At 38.8% G+C, this 18,001-nt stretch overlaps 1 protein-coding gene across 4 annotated transcripts in view; it reads right to left on the minus strand.

Annotated features, from left to right (window-relative positions):
* Window positions 1–18,001, minus strand: part of drpr (multiple EGF like domains draper) — a 174,012-nt gene that overhangs the window by 68,880 nt on the left and 87,131 nt on the right. The gene's annotated exons all lie outside the window — the stretch shown is intronic.

Genomic DNA, 18,001 nt, shown 5'->3' on the forward strand with positions numbered 1-18,001 from the left:
TTAAAGTTTGTTTGCATAATTTTATGCTCACATAAACTAATTGGGACTGAACCTACAGTTTAAAGTGGGATCCGAACCACCGTTTCTCCACAGGGGATCGAACTGGATCCCTTCATTTGTTACCAGTTCATCATCAAGATCTCATATCAGCATAAAATCACTGGTTTTTATTATACAACTCACAATAAGTTAAGCGACAGTAATTGTACTTAACCGCGTAGCTATAGTAAATAAACGTTAGCTAATAACAAAAATATGGAACACTGAAAAATATACTTTCCACACCAAAGTGCCTCATTGCCTCCTAGTTCCTTACTGTGTATTGGACTCGAAACACCCAATCAGCTTAGTTCCTCGATTTTGTCCCGTTGTTACTGATTCATATATAGTAGTTCTAAAAATATTTACAGCATCAATCAACCGAAGTTCAATACACAACGTTAAATTATACTGCTGTTTACGTGAAGATATATTTCGACTGTTGAAGTGAAATTGCAATTGGGCAATATTGGTTTAAGTCAAACCTAGATGACTCACATGTCATTTGTACGTTATTTTCTTAAATAACGTCTGGATGAAAACGCGCTTTCACGAACCGCATTCTTGCATCTTCCAAATTAAGTAACATCGCGGCACTTAGCGTAATATTCCGAAATCAACATAAACACATTTCCCACAATTTCATGTAAATATACATTGCATAAATGTCAATCTAGGCCGCGCTCGGAGTTCTCACATGCCAGAATATTCATGCAAATTAACTTACATGAATGTTATGAATGTTGCGTACTTTGGTCTCGGTCAGATACGCAGCTTTCCACAATGGAAATAAAGATAGGAATAATTGATTCGTATGTGGTGATGTTAAAGAAAACGTGGCGCGATAAGCTTTCTATTTTCGGCGTAATAAGGAAGTTTTTTTACTTGTCTTGTTATGGACATTCTTACTAGAGATATTGCCTCATTTCGCCCCGTAGATAAACAAACAAGGAGCTCTTTTTTTTTAAACAAAAATCTACAGCTCTGAACCAAGTTTAAAAACTCTGACCTTATCTTCGTCAGCCAGTGACGCCAACTTATATATGCCCGTGGGGCTCGAGCCCACCCAGTAATTTGCCCGTTTTATTATTACTATCATCAAGAGTAGAAATATACAGGTCGTTCGTTCGCCATAGCGACTGAAAATTTTTAACCTGCTATTTTTTTAAAAAAAAAATATTTCGAGTTCGCTTATGGAAATTTTCATTACCTTCTCTAAGTAATGAGTACAGTATGTGTTTTTTCTGTATCACGTGTATCCAGTGGCGTATGTAGAGTCTAAGCCCTGGACTAGATCACTATGACACCAGTTTCTAGGCTATGGAGGAGGGGAGAAGACAAGGCTCATTCCTGACTTCTTCAAGGAAGCCACGTTGCCATCCCAACGGTAGTCAGGTTGCCAACTCCAAAAAAATTCAGGTTGCCAACTCCTAAAGATTCAGGTTGCCAACTCCTAAAGATTCAGGTTGCCAACTCCAAAAAAATTCAGGTTGCCAACTCCAAAAAAATTCAGGTTGCCAACTCCAAAAAAATTCAGGTTGCCAACTCCAAAAAAATTCAGGTTGCCAACTCCAAAAAAATTCAGGTTGCCAACTCCAAAAAAATTCAGGTTGCCAACTCCAAAAAAATTCAGGTTGCCAACTCCAAAAAAATTCAGGTTGCCACCTTCAAAAAATTCAGGTCGCCAACTCCTAAAAATTCCGGTTATCAACTTCTAAGAATTCAGGTTGCAAACTTCAGAATCGCCATTATCTTCTTTTTTATATCAGCTTAATTCACAGTTTTTAATAGATTTTTCTTCAGCTTTTTACTTTCTAGGCTTCAGGCTTCGCAGATAACCTAGCTAGCCTGGAATATACGCTCCTGCGTGTATAATTAAATCAGAATAATAAACATGCCATTATAATTTTTTCACTATTGCTAGCCGAATTTATAAAATCTGCTGCGAAATGATAAGAGTCTGCCACATAGTGTATTGCATAGTTATACATGCTATTATCAGTTGGGCCTTCTTTAGTAATGCCACTCTGGCGCAATAATTAATGACTTTCTTGCATTAATTAATAAACTATTTTTTTAAGATCGTATTTCACTTGGATTCATGACTTTCTTAGACCATATTTGCCGAATAAAAGTTGGCGTCTTTTAGTTTTTTCTACCCCTGATTATTATTAGGGCTGAGCCGATACCGATGCCGATGTATCGGTACCGGCAGATACCAGTGGTATTGGTATCTGTTGGAATTCAGCTACCGATACCAGCCGATACTTTCCGGCATATTGGTATTTCACGGAGTCCGCAAAAATGCAGCGCCACTCTAAGGGAGTCTAATTATACTGGAAATTATGCAAAATTAAAACTTCCTTTTTATTTTGCAATAATTTTGCACGAGAAACTATATTTTGTGACTACATAATATCTATTTTAATATTCTGATGCAATTCTTGAATATTCTAAAGTAAATTTCTTGGTAAATTGATGCATATAATTGGAGGAGAATATTTACACACCAATATTGATCAATATTTTGAACAAAATTTTTATTATTGCCATTTTCAAGTATCGGTATCGGTAAGAGCATCGGTATCGGTTGAAAGTGATATCGGCTCAGCCCTAATTATTATTATATTCTTATCGCGATTCGTAGTGGAGTGCTTATTGAAATCAGTAAACAACAAACTTCTAAAAACAAAAATAAGTGGATGGTGTGCGTTAATATTATGATAAATGGTTTTATGAGATTCTTTGGTGAACTTTATGACTCAAGTATTTGAGCCCGCCAATGATTTTCAAAAGTTACCTGTCCCTCACAATATTGACGAGCTGTAAGATTCCAATTCTTGTAAGGACATTCACGTGGATTGACGTAGTCTGTGGTGAATTCACTTTCGTACGTACATTTCACAGAGGAAGGGTAGGGGCGGTTGAAACACAATGCCGTAAACCTAGCCCCCAGCTATGTTCTACTCTAATCATCTGTTGGGAAAAGTAGGGGAGGTACTGTTGACAGTTTCAGAACTTCTCCAAGGAAGAACTTTTTCAAACGTTTTACCCGGGCTTTAGACTCTCCTCGTCCATCAAGTTTCGGAACCAGATCCACCTGAAAACTCGTTCTAAACTGCATTTTACTTGTGTGGCCATGTTCCATTAGCGATCCAATTTTGGTAATTCAACCTTAAGAGTTTGAGTTACAAGCCAAAACGTGCCTCGACAACAGCGACTGAATATTTACGACTTTGGCCTAAGACGCAATGTTTCCCGGAATTTTCATTCTTAACATATTTCATCTTGTACTGGACATTCCAACGAACAAAATCGCATCACTCTTGCAGATCATGCGGCGGAGGGTGGCACGATGGCACTTCTTTTATCATGTATGTTACGACCTCTTGGTTTGCTGGGAATCCAGTGGCCACCTGATTCTCTCCTAAATGCTCGTTCCTTTTTGTTTAGCAAAGACTTATTGAAGAATACAGTGGAACCTTGATAACTCGAATCTCAACTCGAAAAAAAACTTCATAAGACGAATTTTTGTACAGTTTATGGGATGCCGTTCGAGCTCAATAACTCGAATCCACGACTTTTGCGACACCGTCGTATGCGACACTAGCATTTCTGCCGTCATATGCGACACTGTATGGAAAATATATTCCATGACAGTTGCGACACCGTCATCTGCGACACAAAGTGTGTAAATTGCTTCCCGTCACACTTTATCCAGGCTTAGGACTGGCAGCATCATGGAAGCTTGTGTGTTTTTTAAAACCTTTATTAGTTTTCCTTCACACTGGCATCATGGAAACTGGGTGTTTAAAAGCTGGATGTATTTATCCTTTGTCAAGGACAGATTTTTTAGATCCCTTGTCAGTATAGGAGCAGACTGCAATCCCTTGTCAATGTAGAAATGTAGAATGCGTCGTTTCTCTTGTAGTTGAACCAACATCTTACTATTTTCATTCTAATTTCTGAACGTACGCCATTCTCCTCAAAAGCATTGTTAGGACTGCATTGTTAGTGCTGTGCTGCTGTTGGGAGCAGTTCCACATGGAAATGTCGAAAACAGAGTTGTCCATACACTGTTCAACGAAATAATCCAAACATTTTGTCAATATGTCGTGGTTTGGCGCATCTTCCATCACATACAGCCATCCATCATAGACGTCAGCCACAGGGAGGTAAGCCAGAGCCGAACACATTCTTACACACAGCCGCACGTCTGGATCTGTTTTGTAATTGTTTGTCAGCCCCAACTCCTGCTCCTTTCGCCACAAACATTGGTTGAAGTGATAATTACAACCACTGACCTGAGCTTCGGGAAATACTTTCTTCAGAGACGCTATTGCTGCTGCACGTACGCAAATGTCGCTAATTCTGGTAAACAAATTAGAAGTCGTAGGGGAAAATCCAAGCAGTGTCGCTTATGACGGGAAAAATCCAGTTTTTGCCTTAGTGTCGCAAATGACGGTGTCGGAAATGTCGGAACTCCAATAACTCGAAGGTAAACTATGGAAAACCTCTATGAGTCGAAGTTAAATTCTAATCACCTCTATAACTCTAAGTTTTAGTCCCACGGACCTCAATAAGTCGAAGTGTAGTAAACTTTAGACCTCTATAACTCGAAGTCGTCGATTTTGTTCCTCCATAACTCGAACCTTGGTAAGTCGAAATCCTTGATGCATCGATTTTTTTCTCCCCTCAAGTTAGAGTTATCAAGATTCCACTGTACCAGAGTTTCATGCATGCTATTGCACACTTTGGTGTACATCGTTGTTTGTGGATGCAATGCAAAGCATACATAGTGTGTGTGTGTCTCTGGGCATGAGACTACCTAGCTGTGGGGGTTGGGGGTAAATTCTCGATTGATTCTACCTCGCTCTTTTGACACTTCTGGCTAATAGCAAAGATGGATGAATTGTGGTAATGATAAGATAAAATGGATGAAGGGACAATCACCAACATACATTAGGCAGAACACAACGAAAGCCACACAGTGGACCACATGGCCGAGTTCAGACGCCAGAGCCTCGTTAGTCTGCAAAATGCAGTACATGTTGATATTTTGGTGTCTTCAGAAAGGGTCACCCCCTTACATCCTGGGAAGGTAACGGTAAGGACAGCAGGAGTGTGATGCATTGCCTTTACCCCCGGGTTACACAATGGTCAGAGGATGAGTGAATGCCAGAACCTCTATGCAGGGTCATTGTCGGAAAATATCGCCCTTAGATCGTCTCCCCCGGTCTCCCGTGATATAATCAGATACCAGACTAACACATACGATTGTGTTTTATGGTTGGAAGAATAATGTAGAATGAATCAAAACACACAGACTGAACCCCTCCCAGATTTTATTTCTTTGGATATGCCACCGATTCAAATCCACAATTGCATGGCTTGCAAAAGCATTACGTCACAGGGACGCAACTTCCATTCTTACCTCTTCCTCCCCGGAAAATGTTCTCTATGGGTGCTCCTGGTTCCACGGTCTGCGTGCAGTGACTATCTCTGTACCATCACAGAAAAATCACTGTAGCAATAAAGTGCAAGTTGATGCCTCTCGTGAGGAGAGCAGCATTTCCCTTGAATTCAGGTTTTAAGTACCGCAGCTTACAAGCTCTAGATGCCTGCGTAATGCATCAAGCATGTCGTGCAGTTTTTGTGGAATGATTGCAGTACCAGAAAGTCCAGCTGCAGCTCAGCTGTTGCCCTTCCTTTCTTCTTTACGTGCACAACGCAGTCAATTCCATATCCGCGAAAGTTAGTCAAAGAACTAGAAAGGAGGCTAGGCTGGCAGCGACACCCTGCAAAGTAATTTCAAACCTGTTGCTTCTAAAGTTTGCCGTGCACTGGCAGGAACCTATGGAAACCATGTGAAGAGGCGTGAACAACGATGTGGGTCCTCCCACCTTAGCTTACAAGAGACATTCTCAGGATCACCAGGCGCCGGGTTCGGTTCAGTTTGATACACAACTCCGGTCTAGAAAGCCAGAAAACAGCGGCGATGGGACTCGATGCGCTCACCACGCGTCACCCAATTAGCAAGACCTCAGAAGGCTGTTGTGGCATGAAATTTAATTTAGTTTTAAGTCATCTTTACCCTGCTTTATATCTTCCCGATTATAGGTGTGTCATATATGGTTATGTAATGGTAACAGGTTAGGTTGTAGATCAGCATTTGCTGAACCTCGCCCAAGAATAAAGACCATTGAAATTGAAAAGTCAAATTTGTGTAATAGCTTCTTGTGTCAGGCACGTATCTAGAAATATATTTCGGGGGAGGTGTCAGAACCAAATGTCTCATAATAATAATGCTTAAATTAAAATATGTATTAATGAAAATATTCAAATTAATTAACATTATATTTTTATTACATGAATAGGTAAAAAGACTCTATAAGAATAGTGAAACAACACTATTCATTATCTAGCTTAAAGTTCGTCAAAATGTGTAAAAAAATGCTATGGCGAGGAAATTAATGCCAAATAGATAAAAATTGAATATTTATTGAATATCAAAAAAGGATGTTAGATCCAGTTAACGAAAAGTAAAGTTCCTGGTAATATTTTATGCATGTTGTTATAAGTAGTAGTAAATCTTGTATAAATCTTCTTTGATACTGTCATACAAAGTCGTATGATCCCAATATACTCCTTGCTTTCCAACAAGTTTGGCGGAAATAAATAACCCTGGATTTAACAAGTATATTTTCATTATTTAATTATAGTTATTGCATTATTTCAGGGGACCCCCTGCACCCCTCCCCTAAATACGTCCTTGCCTTGAAGCTACATATTTCGATACTCGAGGCGAGATGTATAGGGGTTGACCCTTTTACACTCAAATGTCAACCTCCCTTCCCCTGTGCACACTGAACTGGATTTGCAGACTAGCGAGGCTCTGACGTCTGGGCTCACAGTCAGCATAAACCTCCGAGAGGCTCGTGTTGTGTTATTCCTATTTGTGATTGTCCCCTTAACCATCATCTTTTCATTCATTCTCTTCTTCGCGATTAGCCAAAAGTGGCAGAAAAGTGAAGTAAAATAAACCAAATCAAACCAAATCAACCTATCAATACTCGAGACGAGAACGAGACAGGGGCACTTACAACTTGAGGCAAGACAGAGACTGCCAAGTCTGGTCTCAAGTTTGAAAAAGTTTGTTTTTAGCAGTGGCGAAGCTCCTATGAGGCTTTTGAGGCTTAGCCTACCCAAAAATGTTGAAATTAAAATGTTCTTGTACCCTGTAACAATCAAAGTTCGTTAAAACGAATTAAACTATGTAATCCGAACGTTTGGTTCCGCCGATCCTTCCAGATATCTCGTCACGTCAGTCAGACCAGAAAGAGAGAGCGCGTTCGGGCCGAACTGTGAGGCTTTTGACGAAAAGCCTCGCGTTAAAAGGCAGCTACAGCGTGAGCTCTGTGTAGGTGGAAGGGGAGGGGACTGCCTATTCGCTGGGTAAAAGCGGCTAGCCTCAGAACCAACCTGTTGTGCTTCTAGTCTTCTTGTGCAAAGTGCGTCATTCACGCGCTGCATTGTTGAATGTTAATTTACTTCAAGTGCATGCGCGCGTGTGTTTGTGTGTGTGTCACATAGTGTATTTATGTTATAAAAATATAATACTGTGAAATTATGTGTTGAAAACTCTAAGATGATTCGCAGTAAAATAAATGTAAGTGAACAATACTTCGTGGCTCTCAGATGCTTAACCTACGAAATATTTGGACACACTGCCTGTACAACTGGAAATACGTTTTGGAGATCTTGAAAAGATAAAATTTGTTGAATTGGTAGACCAAAATAGTTTTGGGGAATATAAACTACATTTTCCTGTGATGAAATTAAGTAACCTTCTGTCCACATATCCATTTTTCAACAAAGAACGATTAGAAAATGATTTAAAGAATATCTATGCTGATGAAGAAAAGCATTTACCTCCTGCAGACCTTCTAAAATTTTAAGTTAGCAATGATCTTCAAAAAATCTACAAAGAAGTAACACAACTTATCAAGTTGGTCTTGACATTCCCTGTTACAACAGCTTCATCCGAAAGAAGTATGAGGATCCTCAAGAGCTTCATCCGAAAGAAGTATGAGGATCCTCAAGAGAGTAAAAAATTATCTCCGTAATTCAATGAAAAATGAATGATTAAGTTCTCTCAGTACAATAGCCATTGAAAAAAAACTGGTTAAAGAACTTTCTATTGATCAAGGCTTCAAGGAAAGAGTAATTGATACTTTTACAACCAAGAAGAATCGACGCATGGAACTGCTGTATAAAAAAATATAAGCAGATTTTTTCAGCCTACCCAGTATTTACGCCTTAGCTTCGCCACTGGTTTTAGTAGAGTTTCTGCACAGAGAGGCTGTAGTCTTGTCTCGTCTCGATACCATCACTAATATTTGAAGGGGTCGGGTGTAAAACATGGTGACATTTTGGTCATTTTTTAGTTACAAAGTAAAATGTGCCATCCTTCAATTTTCGAGTGAAATTGCCATGTTATATAGCTAATTTGCATTGGACTCGGTAAAGCCTTCTGAAATTGGCAAACACAACACGGAAACAATTTATCTACAGTATAGCTTCTAATAACCTTTTAAATGAACTTTAACCTTAATGAACTCAGAAATTACCAAAATGCCGCTTACCATGTTTTACAGCCGAGCCCTTCATTTGTTACATGCAAAATCTTATGGAGTTTGTTTCATGGGATTTTCCAGCGGGGGACAAGGGAAGCACTTTCCCCTCCCTCCTCCCTGAAGAACTAGTGTTGAAACATTTAATTCTGTTCACCATGGCTCTTTTCCGTGGAAAGTACAATAAATATCGTCCCCTTTCCAAATAATTCAAATCATTGCCTTCCCTAGGGAAGTGTTGTATTTTGTACCTGTAATATCGAGACTTACGACGGAACCTATTCTTCAGAGCAGTGTTGCCACAATCTCTTGGCACAATTTCCCTTTTTCGACTAATTTTTCCCTTTAACTAAGAAATCATGTTTAATAATAATAAATAATAATAAGCAGTAGCTAGCAATTTCATTGGTCCATGTTCGTATAAACGAAAAATTTTAAACAATCCTGAAATCTGACATAATCAGGCCAGGCCCATAAAGGCTTAAACTCAATGAAGTGGAAATAAGAAGTGACAACAAAAAAAATGTGAATGTGGAAGTAGATCTTAATATAATGTGTTTCAAATTTCCCTGAAATTTTCGTATTTTTCATCGAAATTCCCTTTTCCCTTAAATTAGGTTAGAATTTCCCTCCATGTGGCAACACTGCTTCAGAGACGTACATCTGCAAATTACGGAACCTAGTAGTGATTGTAAACTCATGACCTTTGAAATGAAGGAAATCTACTCAACAAACCTGTAATAACCTGCTGCCGCAAAGCAGCATTACAACTACTGAGAGAGAGTGATTTCCTAGGGATCTTCAACCAGAACAAGTACCTAGTGACATTTACGTTCCACTTATTTCTTCTTCGACTCGACGCGCTCAACCAAGCACAGTTCCTACATACGTTACCACACATGGTAATTACGGACATCCAATCATATATTCTTCTGATGAGTAAAATTTCATTGGATTCAAATATCGGCAAATGAAATCTTGACGAGGACAGGACATGTCGTAAAAGTATGTTCATATGAACTCTGAAGTATACACTCGCCATGATCGGAAGGTGATAAGGAGCAAGGCACTACAAACCTCTAAAAGAAACGCCAAAAATAATGAAACTAGTAACTTACAAATGCAATATGCAATAAATAAGATGCCAAAATATGTACTGAAGAGGAACTTTATTTCAATTCTTTGTCAGCTGAACGTACTGATTTGAAATTTTTACGTCCTATTGTATCTTCCTTACTTTACTGTTCAACAACAATCAGGTTGCAAACTCATAGGAACTCAGGTTGCCAACTCATAGGAACTCAGGTTGCCAACTCATAGGAACTCAGGTTGCCAACTCATAGGAACTCAGGTTGCCAACTCATAGGAACTCAGGTTGCCAACTCATAGGAACTCAGGTTGCCAACTCGTAGGAACTCAGGTTGCCAACTCGTAGGAACTCAGGTTGCCAACTCGTAGGAACTCAGGTTGCCAACTCGTAGGAACTCAGGTTGCCAACTCGTAGGAACTCAGGTTGCCAACTCGTAGGAACTCAGGTTGCCAACTCGTAGGAACTCAGGTTGCCAACTCGTAGGAACTCAGGTTGCCAACTCGTAGGAACTCAGGTTGCCAACTCGTAGGAACTCAGGTTGCCAACTCGTAGGAACTCAGGTTGCCAACTCGTAGGAAATCAGGTTGCCAACTCGTAGGAAATCAGGTTGCCAACTCGTAGGAAATCAGGTTGCCAACTCGTAGGAAATCAGGTTGCCAACTCGTAGGAAATCAGGTTGCCAACTCGTAGGAAATCAGGTTGCCAACTCGTAGGAAATCAGGTTGCCAACTCGTAGGAAATCAGGTTGCCAACTCGTAGCAAATCAGGTTGCCAACTCGTAGCAAATCAGGTTGCCAACTCGTAGCAAATCAGGTTGCCAACTCGTAGCAAATCAGGTTGCCAACTCGTAGCAAATCAGGTTGCCAACTCGTAGCAAATCAGGTTGCCAACTCGTAGCAAATCAGGTTGCCAACTCATAGGAAATCAGGTTGCCAACTCATAGGAAATCAGGTTGCCAACTCCAGAATCACCATCTATCTCACACACATGAATAATTTTGTTTACAATTTCTGATTAGTTTTTCTCCTTCATTTTATTCTCTAGACTCCAGGCTTCGCAGATAGCCTAACTATCATAGAATATACGCTCCTGGTAGAGACACTTGCAAAGAAATAGCAATGTCCAGGCCGGGCAGTAGGAATCGTGACTACCCTATGGTGTATTGGTAAAGTCGCCGTATTGTTAATCAAGAGGTTCCGTGTTCAATACCTGATGGAGCCATAGAATGGTTCGGATCGTACGGGGTCAACGAAGTTAGTAATACGTTGTGTTTTATACGCCTGTAGATTGAATTGCATCTTCTGCAAATATGCTGCATAAAGAAGCAAACTGCCGGAGTACTAAGTGAGATGAGTGTGCTATAAACTAAGTCTAGTTCCGATTAGCCTCTCTGTGCATAAAATGAACTTAAATCTCGCAGTATGATTCACTAAGATTTGACTTCACTTGCGTTAATGAAAAATACCAAAAAGGGGATTTTTAGGCTGGATTGCACTGCAACCTCCAAATGGGCATTTATAAGCACTATAGCAGCACGTTGTAGAGTTCGAAATAGCACGAGACGAATTTAAAACATTTATATGCTTTCATACTAAGCTGTAAATAACCCTTACTCTAGTGATAACATTATCTATCAGCTGGACTCAGATGATGAGTCAATCATTCGGGACATTGCCGCCTCTTCGTGCAGAAGTCACTTTAAACTGTAGATCAACTCCCGATTAGGCCATCTCAGCCTAAAATGAACTTCAATCAAACTTTGCCCTTCAAATAGAAGCAGGAAATGTTTTTATTTGCTTTTTTAAAAGTTTCTTTCTGGGGGTATTGGCCATTGTTAAGTTTATGCTGTTTTTACTCTATCTCTATCAGTGTATGGTTTCTTAATTGCATAGTCTTTTGTCTGGTCGCAGATAACAACTGAGAATGATTCTCTGTCACAGGAAAAATACATTTTATATTGCCTTACAAAAAGTACGCTGGATCTTCGAACTGTCCTTGTGACGTCACTGGAATGTGTGCATATCGAACCTGTGTGTCAGTAGCCGTTTGAAATGGTCGTGGTCCATGCTCGAGTGTAGTTATCAGAACATTCCACTGGTTCGGATAAACTTTTCAAACCTCAGTTAGTTTCTGTAACTATAAAATGATAAGAAAAGCTTGTCATTCCATCTATAAAGATTTTAATCGCGAGCCAAGAGCATTTGATGGCAAATATACGATTCGCTTGACTAATGCGAATTTCCAGAGGCCGAATCGCCGTTCTAAATTTAACCGAAGGCAAACTGGTGGGAGTTTTGGAACAGTGTTGCCAACTGCATTATCCTGACCGTGTATTGTCATGTTGCAAAAGATCGTACAATCCAGACCTTGGACTGAAAGCTAAAAGCGAATTATACATATAGCTAGCCTATATCCCAACAATTTTTATCTATTTACAGAATAGAATTTTTTTCCTTTTAATTTGTTTTCTGACCAATCGGAAGGTTGATACTTTAGCACACATCGCGGTTTTACCGAATTTTCCACTGGTGCTGTAGCATGGCCACACATTAAGGGAGAATTTAACTGGTTTAAAACCCTCCTTTGGTTTAGTAGATATTTTCAACTAATTGTATAATCAAATAAACAAATGTCAAGATTGGTTGGCTGATTTAATTGATTTGGTGTTTTAAGTCCACTTTATGCACAGTAAGGCCAATCGGGACTTGACCTACAGTTTAATTAAAGTGGGATCCGAACCACTATGTGCCTTCACCGTTTATCGAAACCGGGACCCCTTGATTACAAGGCGATGACACTACCACTGCGCCATCGGGGAGGCTTAATATCAAGATTAATAAAGATACTAGATTCGCTGAAAAGGCTTTCAAAGTTATTGATATCACATACAAAGTAAGGGTTTTTAAAAATAAAAGCCAAATTCTAACAGTTAAATGTAAAAATAATATTGTTATATGTACACAAAGCCAATATTTGCATTGATTATAATTTAAAGTTATTATTCATAATCAATAAATGGTAACAATTAAATTGTAACTATGAAATTTGCGCCATCCTTGGTTTGCTGTTATTTCTGTTAACGGCCACTGGCGGAAGCAAGTAATGGGAAGTATAGGCGAACTTTTAAGGTTGGCCACACTGTTTTGGTAAGAAGGAATTTTTCTCCGAGGGCACGTCAAATAAAACCGTCAGCTGATTGAAGAATGTAAATAACTGTTTCTTGCAGGGAGCACAAGAACCCTGAATGCACATGGGAAGGTTCTCGAGTGTCGTTCAGTGCGCCACCTGACAAAGCAGTGGGGAATTTTCTCACGAACAGGCACATATCAAGGATGTATTTAGGAGGGGCCCCCTGAAAAGGCTTACTAAGTACAAAAATAATATTAAATAATAAAAATATGCTTTGTTTAACATTTGTTATATAATCGAGGCTTTTTATTTCAAGGCAGTAAATATCTAGTTGTTATAATTGCGTTATTTAACATTTTAGCTAGACAATGAAAATATACTTGTTTAGCATTTGCTGTATAATCGAGGATTATTTATTTCTACATAACTTCGAATCAGTATCAAAGATATTAATCTGAAGCTAATTTTCGTCAACTGGTTCTAAGATTCTTTCTTGTTATTTAATAAATATTCAATTCTTTATCTATTTAGCACTGATATCCTTGCCAGGGCAGTTGTTTTCATACAAATTTTAGCGATCTTATGTTAATTTAATTATATTAATATTATAATAACTATTAATTTCATATGCATTATTTAATATTATTTTAATTTGATATAATTGTAATTATTTTATTTGCAATGTTATTATTATTATTATTATATATTGTCTGAGACACTTGGTTCAGACCCCCCGGAAATAAATTTCTAAATATATTTCAAGAGGGGTCCTTGCACATCAACTTAGTGTCTATAATACAAATTAAATTCTTACTATTACATGGAAAGGTAAAAATATGGCGTATAAATATAGCAACACATTCATTATCTAGCTAATTTCTAGGAAAAATCACGAAAATTTGTACATGAAAGTGCTAGTCTCCGATGGAAAATAATGTAAAATAATAAATATTACTGCAGATGATGAATAAGAAGACCCTGATTATGTCTTATGCACTCATGTTCGTACATCCTGTCAATAGAAAACTGATTCAGTTCGATGGAAATAAATATACTTCAACCAACGTATCAATTTTCCTCGTTAATTTTAGTAAAACTCTTTTGGAAGGGGTTCGGACAAGGACATAAATTTTAGTGGAATTTTGCACGAAACTGGCGCAATGAGGAGTAAAAACACAAGAATAATGACGAAATGAGGGTTGGATGGGTTCCAGTGTTGCTTTGTTCAGAATTTTATTTCAGTCTGTTCAACTAGGCGGGAGACCCGGGTTCGATTCTCAGGATGGGTGATCAGAGGTGGGACTCTTCCGGCAATGTTCCTGCATAAAGGGGCACTGAGGTTCACCCAGCCTCTAATAAAATGGGTCTGGATTGTAATGTTTCAATTGAAAGTGAATGGAATTGTTACAACTCCAGTACATGGACGGAACCTCTCACTGGAGCGAGACAGGCGGACAGGTCGTGGTGCTGACATCACCTTCACCATGAACTAGATCGAAAATCTAGGAATCCCTATCCTCACGTCCACTACTGGCAGTGTTCAAGGCATAAAATATAGGCCTTTTTTCTCTATCTTTTTATTTGACATTACACACAATAAACAGACTAGCACATACACTAACGCACATGAAGGCTCTGCCTGATGCAATGCACCGTAGCATGAAGGCACATACAGTTTCTGTGGAGATAAGGCTTCAAAGATTCTCGATCGTGGCCAAAGCGAAGGTTCTGTGGTCAGCATCACACTTCGACCGCCTATGAATCAAAGGCCGCTTATGCAAGGACGTTGGCTGACAAATTCCCTTTGAGATCACCTGCCTCCGGAATGGAACACGTGGTATTCAGATGCATCACTACTGGACTACTGTAGCTCTTGAAGTTTATTAATACTAGTGGATAATTTATCAATAATCGTGACATGTTTTGTAATAAGTTTATTGCGTGCTAACTCGGTTACAATTTTATAATTCATTATTGTGATTGTCTGCTTTAAACATGGTGAACAAATATTCCTTTACTGGATCATAGTTTGTGTCCCAGCAAAGGAATATTTGCTGCTGTAACGTGCACTTACGGCAATGTTTCATGTTGAGAGAGAACTGCCAAGGCGTTCAATAACAGTTACCACGGAAACTAAGTAAAGAAAAGCAAAAGTGAGCATTGTTTCGACAGCAACCATGGATACAAAATTGTTTCAAAACCGGAAATCCTGTTTTTATACCTCAATTTACTATTATATTTACTCATTATTTATTTCTGTCCTATATCAAACATTATTTCGAGAAGCAAAATTGTATACACTTCTGTTGTCTGTTTCTATTGAAATCAAATGGTGTAACGCCCACTACAGGGAAACGCACGGAACCGAAGCATGGAATTTCCGGCTAGAAGTCTGCACGTTATCTTATATATTATCGCCGGAAGAACGTCTGTTGAGTTTTGTTGCCCCGCTTCCGGAGTCTCGGTGGGCGTCAAGCTTTATAGTGAACTGATGCAGAAGATGAGGTAGACAAGTGAAAAATATAGCACCCAAAACGACTTTCCACAACAGCAGCTATAATTTTACGTAGTTAGGTTTGGTTTGAGTTCGTGTTTTAAGTCCACTTTGTGCACAGTAAGGCTAATCGGGACTGGACCTACAGTTTAAAGTGGGATCCGAACCACTATGTGCCTCCACCGGGAATCGAACCCGGGACCCCTTGCTTGCAAGGCGATAACAGTTAGGTTTGGTACTGAGATATTTTCGACGTGTTCTCTCGCCATTTTAGTGTGCATAAAAACAGTTTTTACTAACCAAAATCTGCGAAAATACTCTGAAATTGCAGGTTTTAACTTACGTGGACCATTCTTTGGTATCAAATATCTCCGTTATGTGTGCTTTCCTAAAGCTGGAACCACTTTTATATTATGTTAAACATTGAAATCTGCCGATTAATAAAAAAATCGACGTAATTCTCGAGAGGGTACAGTGGGTAAACGGCCCCGTTAATTATATGCTCAAAACCACAGTGTTCCCTTGTGATTCACAGCATATTCTTTTGCTTCTGACAAAGAAATTACAATCCAGTTAATCCATCGGTTTCCTAGTTTCCTTCTCTCCCACTTTTTCCGTTATTTGTGCCGAATATCCCTATAAAGTCTTAACTTCCAATTCCATCGTAGGTATGGAACGTCATATTTTTTGTTTGCTAGTCTGTGCATTTTTTTAGATTTTGCTTAGAACCTAGGTTTTAATGTCGATATTCTGTTTATTCCCCGAAGCCAGGGGGGCGGGAGGATTCCCCCCCACCAACAATCTTGGCCTCAAAAATCCCCCCCGCCAAAAATTTCCGGGGGGAGAGGTTTTGTTACAACAAACAAAGATAAGCAATTTCTTTTAATTTCAAATATACTGTACTAAGAATAATATCGAAAACATACACACATTAGTGTAGTTGTGAGTGTTCAATGCTTTTTCTCTCTCAAGAGATCATTAAAAAATCTACATCAATACGCACAGTAAAAGTAAAACAATAATTACTATGAAATCTAATAGATTTATATTAACATAAAGCAGAAACTAAATAAAGACTTACACATAATAAAACCACTTCAACTATTTCATTATTTATTAACATCTTTAACCAGTTAGCAAAGGACATAGTTTGCTACATTATAATATCTGATATACATTAATTGCAGCTTTCCTGGCGACGTGATTCGAACAGGTGTTTTCGGGTTACCAACCAGGTGATGAGAGCAATGTATGCGCTCGAAACGTTGAAAGCTAACTCCAATATGGTTTGTAACCCGAGAACACCTGTTCGAATGAAAGTAACAATTTGTTTCTTTGTGTGCAATTAATAATAATACTATTTTAATTACTAAATTTAGTCATTTACTTTTACTTTTAATAACATTATAAACATGTATATCGTATAATTTATATGTATGTTTGTGGGGAGGGGGGTTTGTAGACTAAGATCCTTCTCCCCCCCACCAGTTTTAAACGATTTCGCACCCTGCCCGAAGCTGTTGCGTATAAATATTTAACCACAAGTACTTACTTATGCCAGAAATAATTCTACTGGAGCCATATTTCACGGCTCTAGTGTAAATAATCGGAAAAATAAGCACGTACTAGTTTGGAAATATTGTAACGGATGTTAGTTGCATTAAGCAATCAAACATGTCAGTAACAATACTGGTAAGTTCCTTTACAGATTTGTTTCACACTCGTGCATATGCTGTGATCTCGTACACTGTCGCACTTCGAAATAATTAGAATAGCATATTGCTATGAATGCTACAACATGCTAAACTTCAATTTGAAAAAAAAATGTGTAAAAATACAGAATGGTCACGGTAAAAGCGACTTTTTTTTCAATTCTTTGTTTAAAAAATTGCACATTCGCCACCATTAGTCAAAAGTGGCGAAGATGCGACGTAAAATAACCAAACCAAAGAATAAAAAAATAAAAAATAGCACCTCTAATGATTTCCTTTCCCTGCACAATCTACAAATCGAGCAACTCGTGATCTACACCCGCAGATGTGGTACATCCTGTGCTTTACCGGCAACACGATGGTCCACTAACCTGCTTCCAATATGGAAATAAATGCTTTTTAACTGTATTGTTAGCTCAGTATAGATGTACTTGATCAATATTCGCAGGCTTGACAGCCAAGAATTGCATCTTTGCCTTCACCTGACATCTGATCAATGAACCTTTGTTATCACTTTTATTTCTTAACTTAATTTTATGACTTTACTGCCTCTTGGCTACTTTCAGCGGTGAGGATGACGAGATTAAATTGGTGAAGGCACCCAAACCACCTTCCTGATGTTCGACAATGCTACAGGAACTTATTACAGTAAGTAGTTTCTTCTGTAAAAATAAATAAATGTGTCCGAAGGATAGTAAACTAGTACCGTATATTCTTACAAAACCTCAGTATGTCGTAATAAATAACCACAGGGGCATCGATTCGAATCCCATTAAGACATGCATGTTTTGTGACCGTCCTGTCATCCACTACAAGTCATCGTGTATCCTCACTGGTGGTAACATCGTCGCCTTGAAAGCGAGATATCCCCGGTTCGATATCTGGTGGAGGCACATTGTGGTTC

The sequence above is a fragment of the Lepisma saccharinum genome, chromosome 24 (genome assembly GCF_977018435.1).
Source record: "Lepisma saccharinum chromosome 24, izLepSacc3.1, whole genome shotgun sequence".
Taxonomy (NCBI): domain Eukaryota; kingdom Metazoa; phylum Arthropoda; class Insecta; order Zygentoma; family Lepismatidae; genus Lepisma; species Lepisma saccharinum.